Source organism: Euprymna scolopes, chromosome 21 (assembly GCF_053919585.1).
Source record: "Euprymna scolopes isolate OS-2025 chromosome 21, ASM5391958v1, whole genome shotgun sequence".
NCBI classification, from domain to species: domain Eukaryota; kingdom Metazoa; phylum Mollusca; class Cephalopoda; order Sepiida; family Sepiolidae; genus Euprymna; species Euprymna scolopes.
The window spans coordinates 40,510,430-40,524,733 of record NC_136502.1 but is presented as its reverse complement, the minus strand read 5'-3'; the positions used below and the strand labels follow the sequence as shown (position 1 = coordinate 40,524,733).

The 14,304-nt window shown below is 35.3% G+C and overlaps 1 long non-coding RNA gene across 1 annotated transcript in view; it reads left to right on the top strand.

Annotated features, from left to right (window-relative positions):
* LOC145242153 (uncharacterized) overlaps positions 1–14,304 on the top strand; it is an 87,196-nt gene that overhangs the window by 55,462 nt on the left and 17,430 nt on the right. The window contains exon 2 of the long non-coding RNA XR_013862660.1: positions 11,264–11,304. This is a non-coding gene — a long non-coding RNA (uncharacterized LOC145242153). The remainder of the gene's footprint in view (positions 1–11,263; positions 11,305–14,304) is intronic.

Genomic DNA, 14,304 nt, shown 5'->3' with positions numbered 1-14,304 from the left:
TTGGCTGTGACAAAATATAAATTATGTGCTTTTTATTTTTTATTCTTGAATTGTTAGATGTGGTAAGTTTTTACATTTTCCCCTCCTTTTTGCGCAACCGACATGAAGAACAAATGATAAAAAACACACACACAAAAATCCCTTTGTTTTTATGCAATTAAATTAATTTTGCACATTTGCCAAACGAAAATCATTTTGAGAGAGAGAGAGAGAGAGAGAGAGAGAGAGAGAGAGAGAGAGAAGCGGGGTATTAGATCGATATAATGTATCTTTTTCTCTCATATCAAATGCCACCACTGTTTTTTGTTTTGTTTTTTTTACGTAACGCATCAGAACTTTCAATAATCGGATTTTCTATATCCTCATCATAATCTACTTGCTTTGTTTTTTTTTGTTTTGTTTTTTTTTTTATACTAGCCTGGTTGCCTGGCGTTGCCCGGGTGTTTGGAGGTGTGTGTGCAAAAAAAAATTTTTTTTTTTTTAGTGGTAGTAGGCAAGCAGGCTCGAACCCGTACCGCGAAGAAGGCAAGGAAGGCGAATCCCCCCCTCAAAAATCCTGACCTCTTTGCTGTTGTGCCTATCGCCAAACTGGAAGTGATGTAGGTTTAAATTAAGGCAAGACAATCGAAAAGAGGGGATGACTTTCGAAAATATCGGCGAAAAAAGCGATCCCTCCTTATAGAAAAGTGCCCAGTTGAGAGTGAAGGAATTAATGTTTTTAGCCAATTTTTCGATATTTGTCGTCCGAAGGGTCGAGCTTAAAAATGATACTGATCTTGTGAAAATTTGTCGCCTCTGTCGAAAGTTTTACGCAGGCATACAAACATACATATATACATTTAAATATGCAGGTGAGATTTATTTAATAGAAGATATATATATATATATATATATATATATATATATATATATATATATATATATATATATATATATACTAGCAGGCTGCCCAGCATTGCCCGGTCGTAAAATATGCTTAAATATGATATTTTAATTACTGTAGATTTTGTATTTATTATTATACTAGCCTGGGTGCGCGGCGTTGCCCGGATGTTTGGAAGTGTGTGTTGAGAAAAAGAAAAGTTGTAGTAGGCAGGCAGGCTCGAACCAGTAACGCGAAGACAGAAAAGAATCTGACTAAACACCGAAAAAGGTGAGTGTAAGGTTGAGCAAAATAAATTAAAAAAAAAAAAAAGAAGGAAAATTGCGAGTGCAAAAAAAAAAAAAAATTAGGAGTAGTAGGAGAACCTGGGGAAAAATGAGATAGCGGGATAAAACGAGACACCACAGATAACTGAAACAGATATATATATATATATATATATATATATATATATATATATATATATATATATATATATATAGAGAGAGAGAGAGAGAGAGAGAGAGAGAGAGAGAGAGAGCTTTTTTGTGAGGAGTCTGATCAAGAGATCAGGTGGTAACGCTTTGCCGCTAACATCTACCATTATTTTATTCAGCCTCGTACATCAAAAAGGGGTAAGTATTCAAAATTTATCTATGTTGATCTGTGTCGAACTGTACTCTGAGAGTTCAGAAAGCTGGGTAGCCTGTCAAAGGGACTGTAGGAAATGGGCACACTACGGCTGTGCAGGTCAAGATGAATGCAACAAGACCCCAATCTTCATTTGTGAGCTCTGTGAAGACTGACTTATTCAGACCAAGATCCGTCTCGTTTTGTCCCAAGCATGGGGGAAAACGGGACAATACAGTTAGCTAAATAAATCATCTGTATTTATTTTGAAAATAATTTATCATCTTTTTTTTATTGTGGCGTTGTTTTCCAATACTTTGAATGTTCAGTACACAGAATATGGTTTATATGTCAATGCTACCTTTGACTCGACAGTTCTTTTTCCCTTAAGTATCTCGTTTTGCCCCAGGTTCCCCTAAGCAGGCTCAGATCTGTAATGCGCCAGAGGAAAAAGAGGAGGAAAAAAAAAACAAATGGTCTTACCGATGTGCCTACCATAGTTGGGACGTCACGGGCGGTTGAAACACTGCTTTTTATGTGACGTCGTGGAAGTGAGAGTTGAATGATTTGCAAAAAATGTCTGCGAAAAAACTGACCCTCTTTGTAGAAAACTGCCCAGTTCAGGGCGAAGGAATTAATGTTTGTGGCCAATTTTTTATATTTGTCGTTCGAAGGGTCGAGCTTCAAAATAATACTGATCTTGTGAAAATCCGTCGTCTCTGTCGAAAGTTTTTACAAGACATACATACATACATACATACATGATGATTGCAACGTCTTGTCAGACGAGTGCCACTCCCACATACATTTAAAATCCATGAGCCCAAATGTCTGAGGGAGTATCTATACAAATATGATGTTACAGAGTCCTAGCTTTGTACGACAGCTAAGTCTCTCTCTCGGTTCAAAATGTTGAGATCCAGCAACAAGCAAGAGCAAAATAGCCAGCAACAAATTAAACTGCAGACCAGCTTAATGCGGGTACTGGTCTTCCGCTTTATGGTTTTTTAAATCAGAGATTTGCTTCTCCTAGAAAGGTTGCCTTCACCACGGCTTATGGGAGTCCTCTCTACCCCAACATACATACATACATACATACATACATACATACATACACACATTCACACATACATTTAAACAGAGAGGTGAGATTTATATTATAGATTATATTGGACCCAATATATAGTAATGATTTTAAAAGTTAAAAAAAGAATGACTCATGCGCCACCACCAAGAATTGAAACCAAACTTTGACGTTAATATCTGAACTAAAAAGATATGTTTGCTGCAAGGCTAAAAATTAAAACATGAACCAATACCTATTACGTTACGCATGCATATTAGTAATGCCGTCATTCAATCTTCACTTGGCAAATTCCATTTCTTTAATTTTCACAATTTTGCACCGATTTTCTCCGGCTAAAACTCAGATATAAAGTTCTGCATGGGTTTGAATACCCTATATATTAAGTTTCATGCCTGTACATCAAAAACTTACAGAAGAGTTTGGTAGGCAACATTTTTTAAACGAATATATATATGCATACATAAATATATATAGAAAAAGGTTTGTGTTTACTATAAGCTTTCTATGCAAATATTACGCAAGTATAAATCATGTAGAATATCTGCATGAATATAATTACACATAATAATTAACTAAAGATGATCGTCTCATAAGAAAATCAAAAAAACTAATAGGGAATTAATTGAAATAAATGTTTAAAAGAATATGCAAATTAGCTAGATCTTTTGCAGATGAATGCAATTCCATGACTCATATATAACTAACTTGTATTTTCTTTTTAAATAAATAGAAATTATAGGAGTACAGATTTATAAACAAAACATGCACAAAAACTATATATCTATATCTATATATTTATGGAAATATGTTTTTTGGTCGTCCGACAATTTTAAATTCATCCTTGTCCGACATGTCTGTTTGTCTGTCCACACTTTTCTCAATAACTACGCCTTGGAATTTTTTGAAATTTTGCACAAACATTAAACATGATATGAATAAAAAGTAACAGAACAGATTTTTCGGGAGAACTCCAGTTGCCCTCCTAGGGGTGCCTTTCGGATTAAAATGGCTAAAATTGACACTTTTGTGCTTATTAAAAAAATTGATGCCTTGGATTTTTATAAAACTTTCTGAAAAGTTGTAACTAACTAATTTCTATATAATTTTGTTTGTCTATACTTCACGATAACTCCAGGGTGTGCTCCAGGGGCTCTTTTAGTGCTAATAAAAACACTTCATTTTTGGGACTATTTTACTATATTTGCCCCAAATTTTCTATGGATGTCTATTTAGCAGTTTTGCATGGTGCTGAACTCAAATTTAAATATGTTAAGGCCTTGAGGACTTTGGGGGCTAAATGGGAGGAGGGAGCAAATGATGAACAGTAATTTCTTTTTTTTTTTTTTTTGCATAGTGCAGAACTCAAATTTACATATGTGAAGGCCTAAAACTGCACCGTTTGTTCATTTTCACCAGGATTTGACGTCCCCTGTGGACTTTTGGGGCTAAATGGGGGCGGGGGGTGGGGCAATGCTGAACTTAGTCATTTTTTTAAGCCTCGTTCACTGTGCTCTCACGGGGGACCATGCACGCTTCACTTGTTTCAATTATATTTCACCTTTTATTTATTCTAATCCTTAATTTATGAAGCTCAATGTAATTACAGAGCATATTATAACAAATAAATGACAAACGTCTATGTTCTAAATTTCATAATGTTGATTATCTTACAATTTATTCCTTTAAGTATGTTGGCATTCACAATTCTTGACAGCAACTGTTTCGTACCTCAAAATCGTTCATTTAATTATTATATCAATCAATGAATCTATTTTGCCCTTAACTCCTCAAAAGAAATAGCAACTATCAATCCATGAAAATAAAATAAAATAAAATGCATTTAGACATGACTACAAAATCCGGAAATTGAAAGAGAAGTTGCAATTACCTTTGGTGTAATAAACGAAAAAATAAAAGGTAATTCCAACTTCTCTTCAAATTTTCGGATTTTGTAGTCATGCCTCACTATGTCAGATTTAATAGCTCCGTTTTCAAGGTATGTAGCTGTAGGAATTTGACAGTCGTAGTGGATGGTATATGACTAATTTCTAATTGTTCTTTTTGGTATATATTCCCAGGACTTGCTGCTGCATTCGTTGTTCAACTTTTTGCAGATTGTCCAGTGGAGATATTTACATACTTCCTTGTGTTGGGTCGTATAGTAGTTATCACCCAACAGAACCTTAAAGTTGAATGTCAGTTGGCTCACACCCTCTACTTCTGTGTAGCAGAACCTGCACTTGCTGTCATTGCTGAGTCCACTCATTGGAATGGAATATGGAATAAGAAAATGGTCACCATATTCCATAAATAACACCACATCTCAATTACTAAATAAGAATCAATTTTTATTCAAAGGAAAACTGAAACAGTGAGAATTGTTCACTCGGCTGACTTTTGTGAAAATTCAGATACTTCCAATTTTTGTGAAATTTTAACAATCGGCATTAGATATCAATTAGTACATCTCAGGGACGTGCAGAGGGGTGGTGGTGCTAGAGGTGCCCAAGTACCTGCTCCTTTTACTCTTGTTTTGAAAATGCCCTTTTCAGAGGAATGTATTTCAGGCCTGTGCCCCACCGAGACGGTGTTAATTACTATATTTTTGCTGTTTTTTTCACTTGAGCACCTGCCCTGAAAAAGTTCTTTGCACGTCACTGCTCTATCTCTACTATTACATAAACAGAACTTCGTGTGTGTGTGTGTGTGTGTGTGTGTGCGCGCGCGTGTGTGTGTTCTCTGTGGATTCAGAAACGGCTGGGACGAGTTTTTTTTTAATTTCACACGAAGGTAGTTCATGTGTCTGGGAGTGTTCTTACATAGTTTTTCCATTGGAATGCATCCGTTAAGTATTGAAAATCGAAAAAAATCCGATTAAAGAAGGAAAGTTCGATTTGGACTGAAGTTAACACTTTTATACAACTCAGCATCGCAAGTGCATTTGGGAAGTGTTATCACCGCACAAGCAGAAAGACCCATATAAAATCAACTGTAGATTCTTTTATAAAACGGGCACATTCGAAATGAATGTTTCTTTTTAGAGCACAATTGAACCATGCTACTTGACTTTTGTACATTTAACTTTAATTCAAGTGATTATGTAAAAATAATTTTTAAAAATCAACAGTTGGTTCTTTGATAAGACAGGGGCGCATTCAAAATGAATGTTTCTGTTCAGAGCACAATTGAACCATGATACTTGACTTTTGTATTTTAAACTTTAAGTGAAGCCATTATTTATGGATAATTTTATAAAATCAACAGTAGATTCTCTACAGTGCAATGTAGATTACAATCCATTGTGAACTAAGTCACTGCATGGAGGCATGTGAAGCTTCCTCTTGGTATCCTGCTTGGGAAAATCTCTAACTAGAACAGATAATCAATCGATTTGATTAAAAATGAGCAACTTCACCGATTTTGATGACAATAAAACTATGGTAGTTGATTACCATTCAATTTCAGACAACGTCGGATCTCCCTGCTACTATTCTCTAAATGTTTGTTTCTTTAGAGTATTTTAAAGAGATTTTAGGAAGTATGATATAGACACAATCTTCCATTTGATAATTTAATTGTCTTAAATTTATCCATAGCCATTAAACACCAATTAAATTTCAATTAAACTTAAGTCTTAAATTTTAGACGCTTTCTAGAATCAAAATTACCAAAGGGATTTTGATCAAAATTGGAATAAGGATTCTAGACATAAGATTTAGTAAACTTATATTTTGATTAGAATTTTTGTAAATAAAACAATATCTCCACGGCTAAATAGATATCGACTTTTATTTAAGGGAACACTGAAACACAACGAGAATTGTTTGGTGGGTTGTCGGTAAACGAATACTCTAGGAGTTCCATTCAAACTGGCTACTGAGAGTGAAACGGCGAGCACAGGATGGCATGTTATCAAGAGATGTTCTAAAAAGGAACTGATTTGAATTGCGTTTTTTGATATAAAGACACGTCAATGTGTAGTAATCTTGCCTTTGTGTAAATCTATCATAACACCCATGCAGTTAACAGTCCAGGCTTGAGTGCTTTAGCATGAAACCAAACCACGACTTGATCTAATGCATGTTACTTGCACATACACTTAAACAAAATAGGTCTCTCATGTAATAATTAGGTTGGTGCAAAAATAATGTCGTTTTTTATGTATAAAAACAGACCGAGGAAGTGCCTTAGTTGGCGAAGTGAAGTGGGTGGTTGAAGGTCTTGTAGAGCTTTCACCTTTTCCGGTAACGGAGATATACCGTCTTGGCTGATAATGTGGCCCAGGAAAACTAGTGACGACGCACCGAAAACACATTTACCAGGGTTAATCCTAACCTGGTATTGCTGAAACCGTTCGAATAGTCGGCGGAGGTGAGTGACATGTTCCTTAGGTGAGGCACTTGCTACGAGAATGTCGTCTATATAGTTATAGACGAAGTCCAAATCATGCACTACTTCGTCTATAAAGCGCTGAAAAGTACTAGTGGCATTACATAAACCGAAAGGCATAGTTAAAAATTCAAACGCTCTGAATGGAGTTGTTACTGCCATCTTTGGTATGTCAGCTGGATTTACTGGGATTTGATAGTAAGCCTTGACCAAATCTAGTTTGGAAAAGGTCTTACAACAATGCAACGAGGAAGCAAAATCCTGTATATGTGGGATTGGGTAACGATCAGGTATCGTCATGGCATTGAGTTGTCGGTAGTCCCCAGTCGGACGCCAATCTCCACCACGTTTTGGGACCATATGCAAAGGGGAAGCCCATGGACTGGATGAGGGGTGTATTATTCCCAACTGTAGCATATGATTGAATTCAGCCTTCACTGCTTTAAGTTTATCAGCAGAGAGATGACGAGGGCATGAGAACACAGTAGCACCTGTGGTCTCAATGTGGTGTTTTGTGGTGTGCGTGGGTTTGCTCACCACAAAATTTAGGTTTGTTAATTCCAGGTAAGAGTGTAGCAACTCGTGGTAAGGATCATTTGAAGCAGCAATGAAAAATACTGAGCTGATAGATGGGACATTTGGCATTATGCCAGGGATGGAAAGTTCCGTACTAGTGTTTATCAGCCAGTGTCTGCGCATGTCTACCATTAAATTAAAATGATGCAGGAAGTCCGCGCCTAGGATGGAGTAAGGTAAATCCGCTACGATAAAAACCCATGTAAAGTCTCTCCGTAATTCCAAGTCCAGAGAACGAGAAATTTGACCATACGCGGGGATGGGGGAGTGATTTACCACCTGCAGTGTGATGGGCGACACTGGAGGCTTCTCTGTGAGAAGTTTCAGTGGCCAGATACTGCAGGCTGCTCCGGTATCAACCAAGCAACGTGCTTGCGATAGGGAGTTTGTGATAAAATAGGCACGGTTGTTGAAAATATCCCATGGAGAGCCTGCGGTGCTCAGCTCCCCAGACCTTAGTTATATATATATATATATATATATATATATATATATATATATATATATATTTTTTTTTTGAAAAGTTCTCTTTTCTGTATCGGTTGTCTCTTACTTGAGTGTATATGTGTACGCACATGTGTGCGTGCTTGCGTCCTTCTTAGCCAAAGCAAAAAAATGTTTAGTCACTATTTTTTTTTCTTTTTTTTTAAGAAAATGTTTTGGGCAGTTGACTTTTCGTCCTGTTTTTGTTGTTGGTGTGGTTGTTCCACAAACGGAGTGTGTTCATAAAAAAAGGTATTTACTTACGCGTGGAAAAGGCGTTTACTCTTTTTTTTTAGGGCTGACATTTGTTTTGTGTTTCTTTTTGTTCTTTTTTTGAACGCTCTCGCAGTCTATCGCTTATGGACTGCTATGTGATGTGGCAGCGCGCATTTTCTTCCGAGAGAATATATCGACCACGTGCGTCAAAAGATGTGGCGCTGACCCCTTAAAATATTTTTATGTATATATTTATTCTCGGGTTAAGAAAATGGCAAAGGTCCAGTGCATAACAAGGAAATAGCACCTTTTTCTTTTTTTTTCTTTTTTTGTTTGTCGAACTCGAATTTTTTTTTTTAATTCGATATGAAGTCGACAGCTCCGTGTTTATATTTCTCCGTGAAACTGTGAGAAATGCGTTTCGTTAGCATGTTTTTAGCTTTTTTTTATGTGACACGTGTCTTTGTCCATATTTCGGCTTTTTAGTTTATCTTGTTCGACGAGAATGTTTTGTCTTTATTTTCGGCGAAAAGAATGTCCAGAGTTAGAACAGTGTTCTAGAAAATTCTCAAGTGATAAGTGACATTTAAAGGTTGTTTTCGCTCGTCAGTGTAAAATGCCGTTTTTTTTGTGGGGGGGTCGCTGGTTTTTCTATGCTGTGTCGGGTTTTACAAAAAATGAAGAAAAAGGTTCGCCGTTCAGAATTGCTTGTATATCACGAGGGGGTTGCCATTTTAGGGAGTTGAGTTGGTGCTTTTCGGGCACTCCCTAATAAAATAAATAATTCAACACAAGCTACTGAATAAACAACTTCGTAAAACTTAACAAGGAAAAGGTTTATTGAAGCAAGTCAGGGTAAGATGCCAAAAATATATAACTCGGATAAAACTTGTCTGCCTTTGCACGGTAGTTATTCCCAAGTGGGAATGGTTGATACTGGTGTAGGCAGAGAGGGAGAGTGAGAAAACAGGTCCACTCTCTTTGGCATCTGACTGGAAAAGGAGGAGTTTTTCTCGTCCAGAACGGAAGCAGTTAGAGTTCCTTAGGGGGTAAGGAAGGTTCCTGCGCTATGCCTCTGATTGGTCAGTATGTGCCATATTGCACAGTCAGGGGAGGCACTGACGCACAAGAAAAAGAGTTGTTTCTTCTACAATATGTATATAGACATGTGTATTTCACTTGTTTTCATTTTACTTCAGTAATTCCTCAAAAATCAAGGTCCCCCTTTCTGGGGCTAACAATTTCTGTATGAGATACATAGTTATTGTAGTGTTCAATCTCCTTTCCCCTCTGAGTTAGTAAATCAGTAAAGAATACTAATTTTCTAATACGTTATACTAGATCTTTCTTGTTGTTTCTTGGTCTTACCGAATTCCAGGACAAGAATTAATCTAGTCTGGTGGAGTATCCATCTATGTGCTATTAATTGAGGGAACATCACTATAAGGTGCACTATTCCTCATATGAGCCAGTGTATAGCCATGTGGAGTGCATTTTATTTAGACTTTCAATGTTATTTTGAATATTTGGTTAAGGTTTACTTGTAGGGTAAAGTTTCCTCATGTCAGGTTTTCCTTGTAGAGATAGACCAAAGACACTTCAGGATGATGTCCAGTAGGTAATTCAAACTCTCTTTTTTTGTTTTGTTTTATTTTACTTCAGTCGAAGTTTTCAGAAATCCAGGGGCCCACTACCTGGGGCTAACACTTGAAGTTTATATGAGATACATAGGTATTCAAATGTTCCATTAAAGTTTTTTTTTATCTCTTAAACACTGAGTTAGTAAAAAAAATTGAGAACATAATATTTCTCTTCCCAATCAACCATTTTCATGTGTTTGTAATATATCTTTCGTTTTTGGTCTCTTGGTCTAACTGGATTCCAGGAAAAGAATTTATCTAGTCTGGTGGAGTATCCAGCTTCGTGCTATTACTTGAGGTAACATCACTTGAAGAAGGTGCACCATTCCTCGTAAAAGCTAATATGGGTTAGACATAGTGTGGAGATCTTATTTGGGCAGCGAATACAAAATGTGATTTTGAATATTTGGTCAGGGTTTACTTTTAGGGAAAAGTATCATCATGCCAAGTTGTTGTGACAAACCCCTGTATAGAGAAACATTAGCCACTCGAGGACAGAGTCTAGTAGGCATTCAAGTTCTTTTTTTTTTTTTTTGTATTTTACTTCAGTAAACTTTAAGATATCAAGGGGCTCCTTCCTGGAGCTAACACTTGATTCCGTTATGATTTAAATTTATATCCGAGGGCTCTTTTAAGAATAGATACTGTTCCCTTTATGGCTGCTATCTGTATTTCATTACAGCTTGATTTTCCAGGGATCGCTTCTAAGTATGAAGGTTCTTTTAAGCCAGTTGCGCCTATCACAATCGGTATAATGTTTATATCTTTCAGAGACCATGTCGTTTTTAGATCATTTTTTAGGTCCTGATATTTTGTTATCTTTTCCCGTTCAGCTCTGTTAAGACCGAAATCATTTGGGACTGTGACATCGACAATGAGTGCAATTCTTTCAGGCTTGTTTCATATAACAATATCTGGTTTGATGGCCTTGTCTTTTATGTATCTGCCTGCCTGAATGTCTTTGTCATAGAACACGGTCATATTTCTGTTTGATGTTATTGGTGGTGGTTCATGTTCCCAAATGTTCGGTGATCTGTCAAGTTGCACCTCTCCACAGATCTTCCAATGGAGGTACTTGCATACTTTGTTGTGACGAGCAGTGTAATGGCCATCTGCCAATAAGATTGGGCATGCAGACATTAGATGGCATGCACTTTCAATCGCTGAGTGGCAAAACCTACACTGCCCATTTGTTTGTAGGCCAGCCATTTTTTTTAGTCCTCTGTGTATATATGTGTGTGTCTGTTTAGTGTATATTTTTGTATTTGTTGAGGAATGTACAATTTCCACATGTTTCTGCAGTATATTGATTACCATTTGTTGTTATGTTGTATTTTACATGTTTTTTCTTTTCTTTTTATTTTACTTCCTTTTATGAAGAATAATTAAATTATGGAGTTTGACGGAACAGTACCTGATAGGTAAGTCCCTACTGTCACTAACATTTGTATATTTATGTATTTAAAAATGATTCAATAATAACGTTTCTCTGTATAATTAAAACAAAAAAAAACTATTCTGCTTGATATCTGAGATATGGGTGGGTATATGTGTATATGTATATACATGCGTATTTCATTGTTTTCATACATGATCTGATAGTAGATTTGTAGAGATATAGAACAAGCTGTTCTAGACTAGATAGATGAACTATTATAATGTGAATAGTTCTGACAAACAAGTAATAATAAGAGTTTATTAACAAATTAAGAAAACGATTGTTGAGGTGTAAGTAATTGTTTGAGCATAAAGTCATCCACAACAAGAGTCGCCCTTTATTTACAAATTATCATCATCATTATTATTATTATTATTATTATTATTATTATTATTATTATCATGATGATGATGATTATTATTATTATTATTAGCGGGACCTGTGGAAATTCCACAGGGGACTGATTTATATGTAATGTATTGATGTTGACATTCTGTAGATATTCAACGTAAATAGTGACGCTTTGATATTATTGTAGCTATTTTGTTAAAACTGCAAAAGTATTTATCCAAGCTAGCAAGGACACCCGGCGTAGCCAGGTCATAAAATACACTTAAATATGATATTTTAATTCTTGCAGATTTCGTATATATTATTATAGAGTTAATGTTCTATCGATTTTTATATATTATAAAGTTGTGATTTCAAAAATAAAAAAATATATCTATATGACTTGATTCATCATCTTGAATCAAAACCGAATCCTAAACTTATATATATAAAGCTGAACGTCTGGGTGTGTGTGTGTGTGTGGTCACGAATAGGCTTCTATATGGTTGACCATTATGGAAAACTGATCACATATAATGATAGAAGATGTATTGAGACACAAGAATGGGTATGTTTGATCTGGCAGAACGGTGGTTCATTAAAATTGTGGGGTCTGCGTTCGCACCTTGTCCACAAAGTATGGAAAAAAAATTTTTTAATGAAAAGAAAACGTTTACAAGTGTTTTTGATATAGATGTACATAATAATACTTTGATAAGTATGTTTTAACTTAAATAGGGATGGTATACTAAAATTGTGGGGTCTGCGTTCGCGCCTGGCATCCATAGAATCGAAATAGGCACAAACTTTAATAAAGACTTTTCATATCTATCTGCGTAAGTATACTTTGATAATTTAGGTTGGAGAAATATGGTATAATAAAATTATGGGGTGTTTGTTTGCGCCTGACCTCCATAGAATGGAAATATGTCATAAACTTTAACAAGATTTTTTAATATAGATCCACAGAATATTGTACTAAGTGTTTTAGTGTGAACATGTATGGTATAATAAATTATGGGGTTTATCTATTTTATTTTTATTTTCATCATATTTTGCTTTGGTTTTGATACCCCCAAAATCGAAGTTATCTCTTTACAACCCTTCCTTTTCATAACCTATCATACTTTCATAAATCAGAGTCCATTTTCTGTAGGCTGTTTTTAAACTCAGTCAACGACGGATACTTTTGCTAGTATATATATATATATATATATATATATATATATATATATATATATATATATATATATATATATATATATATATACGTTTTATTTTTTTATTACCGTATCTTTCTGTTAAGTTACATTATTGTTTCAGCTACCCGGCCGTTTTTTTGGCCGTCTGTAGCTTCCTCAGGCTTTTACAGACATGTTCGTTATCTACTATCTACTATCTACTATCACTCTTTTATCCCATCATAACGAACATGTCTGTAAAAGTCTGAGGAAGCTACAGACGGCCAAAAAAAACGGCCGGGTAGCTGAAACAATAATGTAACTTAACAGAAAGATATGGTAATAAAAAATAAAACGCATATTTGCTCTACAACAGTATTGAGCACTTTCTTCGGGTTTTTATTAATTACCATTTCTACTATATATATATATATATATTTCGATTATAGCCGAAGGAACTAAAGTTATATATATATATATATATATATATATATATATATATATATATATATATATATATATAACTTTAGTTCCTTCGGCTATAATCGAAACCGAAACCAAAACTTCAGAAAGAATTTGTGATAAAATTATTTAAAAAATATAGATTATTGGAGTGCCATTAGCTATAATCGAAACCGAAACCCAAACTTATGAGGAATTCTTGATAAAATTATTTATAAAAAAAATAGATTACTAAGGTGCCATCAGCTAAAATCGAAACCGAAACCAAAACTTATGAAGAATTCATGATAAAATTATTTAAAAAATATAGATTATTGGAGTGCCATTAGCTATAATCGAAACCGAAACCAAAACTTATGAGGAATTTTTGGTAAAATTATTTATTAAAAAAACAGATGACTTAAGTGCCATCAGCTATAATCGAAACCGGAACCAAAATTATGAAGAATTCTTAGTAAAATTATTTACAAAATAATTAAATGACTTGAGTACCAATTGATGCATTCCGCAGCGTTCTCCGGTTAAAGCAGACGCAAAAAACTTGTAGAAAAATAAATGTCAATGGTTGTGTGAAATCGGTGAGAGTTTGGTGCAACATAGGACAGAGGGGGGGAGTGATGGTTGGTGACAGCGAGCGGCTCCCTACACAAGTCAGGTGCGTGTATCTGCTGTCTCCGCTCTTCTGCTCTGACTCTCGACAAGCTAACTGTCTTGTTTACATAAATCCGTTCTGGCTTCCGATGCACCTGGGTGTCAACGATTTTAACCTGTGACCCCATCAACGAGTTCATCCGGCCTCTGTTGCCGCTGATAGTTCAACACCTCCGTTTTCCACACAATGCACTTTGCGACACCATCAGCTATAATCGAAACCGAAACTTATAAAGAATTTTTAGTAAAATTATTTATTACAAGAAATGGAAATACATTACAATTAAATGACCCTGATGTAAGCTTTATACAGAAAATAACACACACACTATCATATTAATATATAGATTATTATTATT